The following is a 10,192-nucleotide window of genomic DNA, read 5'->3' on the forward strand; positions in this document are numbered from 1 at the left end:
TGGCACATGCACATTGTCGGGTACTCCATACGCGGCCCTAATGTGTAAGGCCCCGTTACCGGTAGCCCTACTTTCCACGTTGGATTTACTCATAAACACAGTTCTAAATATCAGAGTTAATTAAAACATTTACGCGGAATATGAAACTTTCATAAAACATTACATAACAATTCATAATCATATCTTAAAACATTCCTCTTGTCTTTCAAAATCAAAACATAACTTATAAAACATATCAGATCATCAGATGCCAGGCTCCTGCTCGGTGCCATGTGTCTCCTCAAGCGAGCTGCCTCATCCTACTCACCTGCGTGCATACTAAAAGTCAGCTACGCTGAGTGAGTTCTAGATAATCACATAATCATACTATTCACATAACATAATATTCTTTCATTCATACTTTCATACTTTCATACTCTCATACTGTATTAACTTACTGTCATATCTTATGTTATAAAGAGCGTTACGCCCTACATTCCTCGAGTATTATTAGGGCTCGGTACCCTCCTTCCTCGAGTATTATTAGGGCTCGGTACCCTCCTTCCTCGAGTATTATTAGGGCTCGGTACCCTCCTTCCTCGAGTATTATTAGGGCTCGGTACCCTCTTTCCACGAGTATTATTAGGGCTCGGTTTCCCTCTTTCCACGAGTATTAGGGCTCGGTTTCCCTCTTTCCACGAATATTAGTAGGGTTCGGTTCCCTAGTTCTCGAATATTAGTAGGGTTCGATTCCCTCTTCGTTACCATACAACCATACATCATACCTCGAGTATTATTAGGGCTCGGTACCCTTTTCGTAACCATACAACCGTCCTTTCCTTCTTTTATTAACATTATCACATTCATACACATAAGCATACATATCATATCTACATTCCTGCTAGCGTACAACTTGGCAGTACGTGCAATATCCGAAGATCGTTCACGCACCATCAAGCAATCATTCGTACATAACATACCTACCTTATACATAACTTTACAACCTGACAGTACGTGCAATATCCGAAGATCGTTCACGCACCATCAAGCAATCATTCGTACTTACATATTATTCACATAAGGCATACACTTATCTCTTAGGATAAGCGTATTAACAAACATATTGAGTATGCACACAGCCCCGAAAACATAACACATAAGTGGGGCTAGAAACTCACCTGGATCCTGTTACGCTCGCCGTTGATTGTAATTCCTTTCTTTAACTGGGCTCGGCTAACTGTATAATATTTACACATATCAATTACTACTACTACTATTACTACTACTCATTTTCGATAACCGCCTTAACACATTTTCCATTAGGTTTTTAATTTATTTCATAAACGAACTTCACTTCAGGCGAATCTTGGAAACAACTTGGTTCTGGCTTGATTCGATCGAATAGGGACATATTCGATCGAATCTGAGGCACACTCGATCGAACTAGACACACACTCGATCGAACCAGTTGGGAAAACTCGTTCGGTCGGACATGGCACTTGTTCGATCGAATAGGAACTCGTTCGGTCGAATATGCAGCTTATTCGGTCGAATAAGATGGAGACCATTCGGTTGCTTCCCTATTCGATCGAATGGACTGATTCGATTGACTCATTCGATCGAATGGACTGATTCGATTGACTCATTCGATCGAATGGACTGATTCGACGCCTTCAAGCTGGGCGACGGAGAAACCTACGGGTTTTCCGGATTTTCCAGATTTTTGACCCAAAATCGAAGTTTTTGACATGGAAATGTTCGGGATTGAAAGGGCTATCGATTCCCAGTGATTTTAAACATCAAAAGTTGCATTTTGACACCAAAACAAGACGGTTTTTGACCCGAAAACTCAAGTTACGAAAATGGGAGTTTTTGCTCGATTTGAGGCCGAAAATGGTTATGAAAACGGATGATTTTCGAGAGGGACTTACCAAAAACGATTAGGAACAAGATTGTGGACTCGGATTTGTGATTTGAGAACTTTCTCTCTCTAGTTTCTCTCTCTAGAATTGAGAGTGTTTGGGTGTGGGAGTGGAAGGAAGTTAGTGAAAAATGGGAGGTAGGGTCTTGTGGTAGTAACTCTCGAGCCCACAGGCCCAAGGCCCATTCTCATTTAACCCATCTTACGTAATCTAAGCCCATGACCCGTTCCTTACTCGACATTAAATAACTAAAACGTGAAATCACTAAACATAACTTTCTTTTATTTATCATTATAAAAATTTTAGGATGTTACAAGTCTTCCTCCCTTAAAGAGGTTTCGTCCCCGAAACCTAACTATTACATAAACAAACTAGGGTAAAACTTGCGCATCTCATCCTCAACTTCCCAAGTAGCATCTGATCCCTTGCGGTGTTTCCATATCACTTTGACCAAGGGTATAACCTTATGACGAAGCTGCTTCTCCTTGCGATCAACGATCTTTATCGGTTGCTCGATGTAGTTCAATTGTTCATCAACCTCGATGTCCATTAATGGCACGTGAGACTTGTCATCAGCTAGACACTTCCTCAGATGAGAGACATGGAAGGTTGAATGAATTCCTTCTAACTCATCGGGTAAGTCCAGTTTGTAAGCTACTTCACCCACACGTTTTACAATCTTGAACGGTCCAATGTACCTCGGACTCAACTTTCCTCTTTTCCTAAAACGGATAATCCCCTTCCAAGGCGAGACCTTAAGCATCACATTGTCACCAACGTCAAACTCAATTGGTCGTCGCCGCTTATCTGCATAAGACTTTTGTCTGTCTTGAGCGGCTTTCATTCTTGCTTTGATCTGATCGAACTTTGAAGACGTTTCTTGAACCACTTCTAGGCTTCCCATTTCTTTCTGACCAATCTCACCCCAACACACCGGGGTTCTACATCGTCTACCGTACAACATCTCAAACGGTGGCATACCGATACTTGAATGGTAACTGTTGTTATAGGAGAACTCTGCCAGATGCAGATGATCATCCCAACTTCCACCAAAATCTAAAACACAAGCACGTAGCATATCCTCAAGGGTTTGGATCGTCCGTTCGGACTGTCCATCAGTTTGAGGATGATACGCCGTACCGATGTTCAACCTCGTCCCCAAAGCTTCATGAAATTTCTTCCAGAACCTCGAAGTAAACCGTGTATCCCTATCAGACACGATCGATAACGGTACTCCATGCTTGGTTACCACTTCCTTGATGAACAAGCTTGCTAACGTTTCTGACGAGATGGCCTCTCGTATGGGCAGAAAGTGAGCACTCTTGGTCAAACGGTCCACAATCACCCAGATGGTATCATGTTGCTTAGCCGTACGAGGTAGCTTAGTTATGAAATCCATGGTGATGTGTTCCCATTTCCACTCAGGTATCTCTAGCGGTTGCATCTTCCCATAAGGCTTCTGATGCTCGGCTTTGACTTGTAAGCAAGTTAAGCACTTACTAACATAATCCACTACATCATTCTTCATTCCTGGCCACCAGTAATCTCTCTTCAGGTCTTGGTACATCTTTGTAGCTCCAGGATGGATTGAGTACCTTGACTTATGAGCTTCATCTAAGATTCGACTTCTAAGATCACCATGGCGTGGGATCCACATACGGTCGAACCTAGTTTTAACTCCATGAGTGTTTTCCACCAACTCATCTTGCTGGCCATAAATCCTTTCTTTCTTTACTAACCCTTCATCTACTAACACCTCCGACTGCACTTTGATGATTTCTTCAAAAAGACTTGAGTTCACAATCAGCTTGTATGACTTCACTGTTGCAAGGACTTCCTCATTCTTACGACTTAGAGCATCAGCAACCACGTTAGCTTTACCGGGGTAATACTTAATCTCACAGTCGTAATCCTTTATCAATTCTAACCATCTTCTCTGCCTCATGTTCAATTCTTTCTGCTCGAAGAAGTACTTTAAACTCTTATGATCGGTATAGATAGTACACTTAGTGCCGTATAGATAGTGCCTCCATATCTTAAGAGCATGCACTACAGCTGCTAACTCCAAATCATGCGTCGGATAAGTACTTTCATGGACCTTCAACTGTCTGGACGCGTAAGCTATCACCTTCCCTCGTTGCATCAACACGCAACCTAATCCTTGATGCGAAGCATCAGCACAAACAACGAAATCCTCGTCACCATCGGGTAGAGTAAGGATTGGAGCTTGCGTGAGTCTCTTCTTCAATTCTTCAAAGGCTTCTTCTTGAAATTTTCCCCAGCTGAATACTATCGACCTTCGGGTCATACCGGTCAGCGGTGCGGCTATCTTGGAGAAACCTTCGATGAATCTCCTGTAGTAGCCGGCTAACCCTAGGAAACTTCGTATATCAGTCGGATTTTGCGGAGTCTTCCAATTCGTTATCGCTTCAATCTTAGCTGGGTCCACGGTAATCCCTTCAGGATTAATCACGTGACCTAAAAATTGCACTTCTCTTAGCCAGAACGCGCACTTCGAAAACTTGGCGTACAACTTCTCTTTCTTCAGTGTCTCCAATACCTCTCTCAGATGCTCAGCATGGTCAGACTCGTTCTTTGAATAAATCAATATATCGTCAATGAAGACGATAACCGACTTATCCAACATCGGCCGACACACCCTATTCATCATGTCCATAAATGCTGCAGGAGCATTTGTTAGACCGAATGACATTACGAGGAACTCGTAGTGTCCATACCGCGTTCGGAACGCTGTCTTAGGGATGTCTGCCTCCTTCACCTTCAGCTGATGGTAGCCTGATCTGAGATCTATTCGTGAGAACCAACTTGAACCTTGCAGTTGGTCAAACAGATCATCGATCCTTGGCAAAGGATATCTATTCTTTACCGTAAGCTTATTCAACTCACGATAGTCTATGCACATTCTCATACTTCCATCCTTCTTTTTCACAAACAAAACCGGTGCGCCCCACGGAGAAACACTCGGTCTTATGAAACCTTTGTCGAGGAGTTCTTGCAGTTGTGACATCAATTCCTTCATCTCGGACGGTGCTAGACGGTAAGGCGCTTTCGCGACGGGCTGGGCTCCTGGTACTAGATCTATCTGAAATTCTATCTCTCGCTCAGGTGGCAACCCCGGAAGATCCTCAGGGAATACTTCTGGGTAGTCGCGCACAATAGGAACATTCTTCATTTCTTTCGTCTCGGCCGTAGCGTTGACAACATACGCCAGGTAGGCTCCGCACCCCCGCCTTAACAAACCCTCGGCTTTTATCATCGAAATGACATTAAGCCCACAACTCTCCTTATCACCATAAACCGTCACCGCACTACCATCCAATGACTTTAACCTTATCATCTTACTTTTACATACTATCTGAGCCTCAAACTCAGACAACCAATCCATACCCAAAACTACGTCGAACCCTCCCAAGGTCATAACGTACAAGGTAACCGGGAACTCATGCCCTTCCAATTCTATTTTACAGTTCTTAACCATATTCGTTATTTTAACCGAAGTGTCACTAGCGGTTTCTACTATCAGGGTCTCAGACACTCGGCAACATATCATTTTAGCTAGTTTACTAAATGGTGTGGCTACGAAACTTTTGTTTGCGCCCGAATCAAATAATACAGTAGCGGAAACACCGTTCACTAGAAACGTACCTGTGACAACATCCGGAATCTGCTTGGCTTGTTCTTGAGTCAGCATGTAGGCTCTGGTTCTTTGCCTAGCTTGACCAGCATCCTTCTTCCCGCTACCTCCAGCCTCACCATCGGTGCATTCCCTCGCCATGTGGCCTGTCTTGCCACATTTGTAACATGCTGGTTTTGCACTGCACTCATTGGCATAATGTCCTACCTTCCCACACTTATAGCAAACATTCGACCCAACTCTACACTCTCCAGCATGCATCTTTCCACACTTATGACATGTATCCGAACCCTTTCCCCATCTACACTCACCATTGTGTGCCTTGCCACAGGTCTTGCACGACCTGTTCTCCCAAACTCTCGGCTGCTTGTTCTTAGGGTTCCACATCTGGGTACCGGGTCGTTTAGCAGGAGCGACCCATTTCTTTTCTTTCTTCTCATCTCCCACCACCACATCATCCGCAGTTAAGTCTGCATAGACCATTTCTGCGAGTTCGACAGCAGAATCGAAAGTAGCAGGTTTACTTGTCCTGACTAGCATGCGGACTCTCTGTGGTAATCCCCTCACGTAACACTTGATCCTTTTAGCCTCGGTGTTGACCATATCAGGCACCAACCTAGACATTCGATTGAACTCGGTGGTGTACTCACGATGTGTCATCGTCCCAGCTTTCAAGTTTAGGAACTTCATCTCCGCCCTTTCAACTTCGGCGTCAGCACAGAACTTCATCATCACTAACTCCTTCAGATCGTCCCATTTCATCTCCTTGATCTCTTCACGGGTCTTCCTCTGCTCCACACTCTCCCACCAATACATAGCTTCATCCTCGAATGATTGAGTAGCATAACCTACCGCTTGATCGGGACGGCACTCGCTAATGCGGATAACCTTATCCATGGCGGTTATCCACTGAAGAGTAGCGATCGCGTCTCCTAGACCAGTCAGCTTAGGCGGGTCACAACCTTTGAAGGACTTATAGTTGCAACCGCCTCGGCCCCTCCTCCTATCATCAACCTTCACAGATCTTACCTCGCTTGAATCGCCCCTTTCCCTATCGTCATTCTTCCTATCATTACCACCAGCCCCCTTCAACAGTTCGTTCACGGCTTCCAGCAGATCCTTCAGGGTTCAGGTTCTTCACAGCAGCAACTACAGCCTGAACAATGGCTGCTTGAACTGCAGGGCTAAGTTGAACTTCCTCGTTGTTGTTCTGGTCTCCTCCAGCTGCGCTTCCTTCATCTTCGGTGTGGGAAGCTTCTTCTACCGAGGGTTGCCGGACAAGACGAGGCCTGCCACGACGCCCAGTGCGACCCCCAGTTTCAATAAATTCTCCAGCTCCAGCCATCAGTATCCTATATGAGAAAACACAAACATCATCACTCAAGGAACTATTTAGTACAAGGATAGTAAGGCTAACAGGTAATAACAGTGGCCAGTTGTGATTAGCTGATCACGTTACTTTCCGTGTCCTATACACTTCCCTTTATGAGTCTATTTGTGCTGGTTCTACTTAAGCAGTTTGTCAAATCAAACAATCAATTATTCCTATCCCTGACGTTCACATATCTTTCCTTTCTCATTAATATATATCATTTAATCATACACCTTACCTTCACTGATCTTGCTTGAGCGACACATGGCATTCTTGGACTGGCATCTTCTTTCCTTTCTTACTTAAATCTCATACTCTGTTCGAGTCTAAGCATGTAGGATGCTTAAATCTCTCGAACTTTGCTCTGATACCAACTTGTAAGGCCCCGTTACCGGTAGCCCTACTTTCCACGTTGGATTTACTCATAAACACAGTTCTAAATATCAGAGTTAATTAAAACATTTACGCGGAATATGAAACTTTCATAAAACATTACATAACAATTCATAATCATGTCTTAAAACATTCCTCTTGTCTTTCAAAATCAAAACATAACTTATAAAACATATCAGATCATCAGATGCCAGGCTCCTGCTCGGTGCCATGTGTCTCCTCAAGCGAGCTGCCTCATCCTACTCACCTGCGTGCATACTAAAAGTCAGCTACGCTGAGTGAGTTCTAGATAATCACATAATCATACTATTCACATAACATAATATTCTTTCATTCATACTTTCATACTTTCATACTTTCATACTCTCATACTGTATTAACTTACTGTCATATCTTACGTTATAAAGAGCGTTACGCCCTACATTCCTCGAGTATTATTAGGGCTCGGTACCCTCCTTCCTCGAGTATTATTAGGGCTCGGTACCCTCCTTCCTCGAGTATTATTAGGGCTCGGTACCCTCCTTCCTCGAGTATTATTAGGGCTCGGTACCCTCTTTCCACGAGTATTATTAGGGCTCGGTTTCCCTCTTTCCACGAGTATTAGGGCTCGGTTTCCCTCTTTCCACGAATATTAGTAGGGTTCGGTTCCCTAGTTCTCGAATATTAGTAGGGTTCGATTCCCTCTTCGTTACCATACAACCATACATCATACCTCGAGTATTATTAGGGCTCGGTACCCTTTTCGTAACCATACAACCGTCCTTTCCTTCTTTTATTAACATTATCACATTCATACACATAAGCATACATATCATATCTACATTCCTGCTAGCGTACAACTTGGCAGTACGTGCAATATCCGAAGATCGTTCACGCACCATCAAGCAATCATTCGTACATAACATACCTACCTTATACATAACTTTACAACCTGACAGTACGTGCAATATCCGAAGATCGTTCACGCACCATCAAGCAATCATTCGTACTTACATATTATTCACATAAGGCATACACTTATCTCTTAGGATAAGCGTATTAACAAACATATTGAGTATGCACACAGCCCCGAAAACATAACACATAAGTGGGGCTAGAAACTCACCTGGATCCTGTTACGCTCGCCGTTGATTGTAATTCCTTTCTTTAACTGGGCTCGGCTAACTGTATAATATTTACACATATCAATTACTACTACTACTATTACTACTACTCATTTTCGATAACCGCCTTAACACATTTTCCATTAGGTTTTTAATTTATTTCATAAACGAACTTCACTTCAGGCGAATCTTGGAAACAACTTGGTTCTGGCTTGATTCGATCGAATAGGGACATATTCGATCGAATCTGAGGCACACTCGATCGAACTAGACACACACTCGATCGAACCAGTTGGGAAAACTCGTTCGGTCGGACATGGCACTTGTTCGATCGAATAGGAACTCGTTCGGCGTCGAATATGCAGCTTATTCGGTCGAATAAGATGGAGACCATTCGGTTGCTTCCCTATTCGATCGAATGGACTGATTCGATTGACTCATTCGATCGAATGGACTGATTCGATTGACTCATTCGATCGAATGGACTGATTCGACGCCTTCAAGCTGGGCGACGGAGAAACCAACGGGTTTTCCGGATTTTCCAGATTTTTGACCCAAAATCGAAGTTTTTGACATGGAAATGTTCGGGATTGAAAGGGCTATCGATTCCCAGTGATTTTAAACATCAAAAGTTGCATTTTGACACCAAAACAAGACGGTTTTTGACCCGAAAACTCAAGTTACGAAAATGGGAGTTTTTGCTCGATTTGAGGCCGAAAATGGTTATGAAAACGGATGATTTTCGAGAGGGACTTACCAAAAACGATTAGGAACAAGATTGTGGACTCGGATTTGTGATTTGAGAACTTTCTCTCTCTAGTTTCTCTCTCTAGAATTGAGAGTGTTTGGGTGTGGGAGTGGAAGGAAGTTAGTGAAAAATGGGAGGTAGGGTCTTGTGGTAGTAACTCTCGAGCCCACGGGCCCAAGGCCCATTCTCATTTAACCCATCTTACGTAATCTAAGCCCATGACCCGTTCCTTACTCGACATTAAATAACTAAAACGTGAAATCACTAAACATAACTTTCTTTTATTTATCATTATAAAAATTTTAGGATGTTACATAATGGTCCAAGGTGGCCCGAGCCGGCCACGAGTCTGGACGGACAGAACCCCTAGCGGTCCACCTATTGATGGATTCCCCGGATAAAACCCGACCCCCACGCCCGTCAAACGGCACGACAGCGAGGAGCCGGTAAAACCGGGTGAGATCAGGACTCGAACCCTGCAAGCCAGGGTCATCTCTCATATAAATTGGTGATAGTGAAGTTTGAACCCCTACCTCTCACTAGTAAAGTGAGTGCTCTACCATTGAGCACTTAATTAGTATAGAATAAAATCAGTTGTAATTACACTTTAAAAAAACATTACATTTCTCTTCTATTTAATTAAATAATACTTTTTTAATAGTTTTCTCTATCCTTTACTGACAACCAATTCAACAAATATTAAAAAATAAAAAGAGACAAACAAATTTTTCTCAAATTTACAAAAAATCACTACATTTTCTCTCTTCACCTATAATTTACACTCACAATCACTCAAACCCTATCCTATAAGTTGCAAACTCACCTCACATAATTTTGAGGGATAGGACTACAAGAATTTGAGCCTATCCCGACAACATCGTGTTGTCGGTATGGCTAACCCTATACCGACGACATGTCGACAGTATAGGTAAACTCAAAAAACGTTGACTACACATTCCACGTGTCTACCATTAATATGCCAAAAGAAATTTGAATAAACGAAACTTTGACTTTATGTTT

The sequence above is a fragment of the Bidens hawaiensis genome, unplaced genomic scaffold (genome assembly GCF_021521415.1).
Source record: "Bidens hawaiensis isolate Kalapana, Puna unplaced genomic scaffold, B.hawaiensis_p1.1 tig00068398_1, whole genome shotgun sequence".
NCBI lineage: Eukaryota > Viridiplantae > Streptophyta > Magnoliopsida > Asterales > Asteraceae > Bidens > Bidens hawaiensis.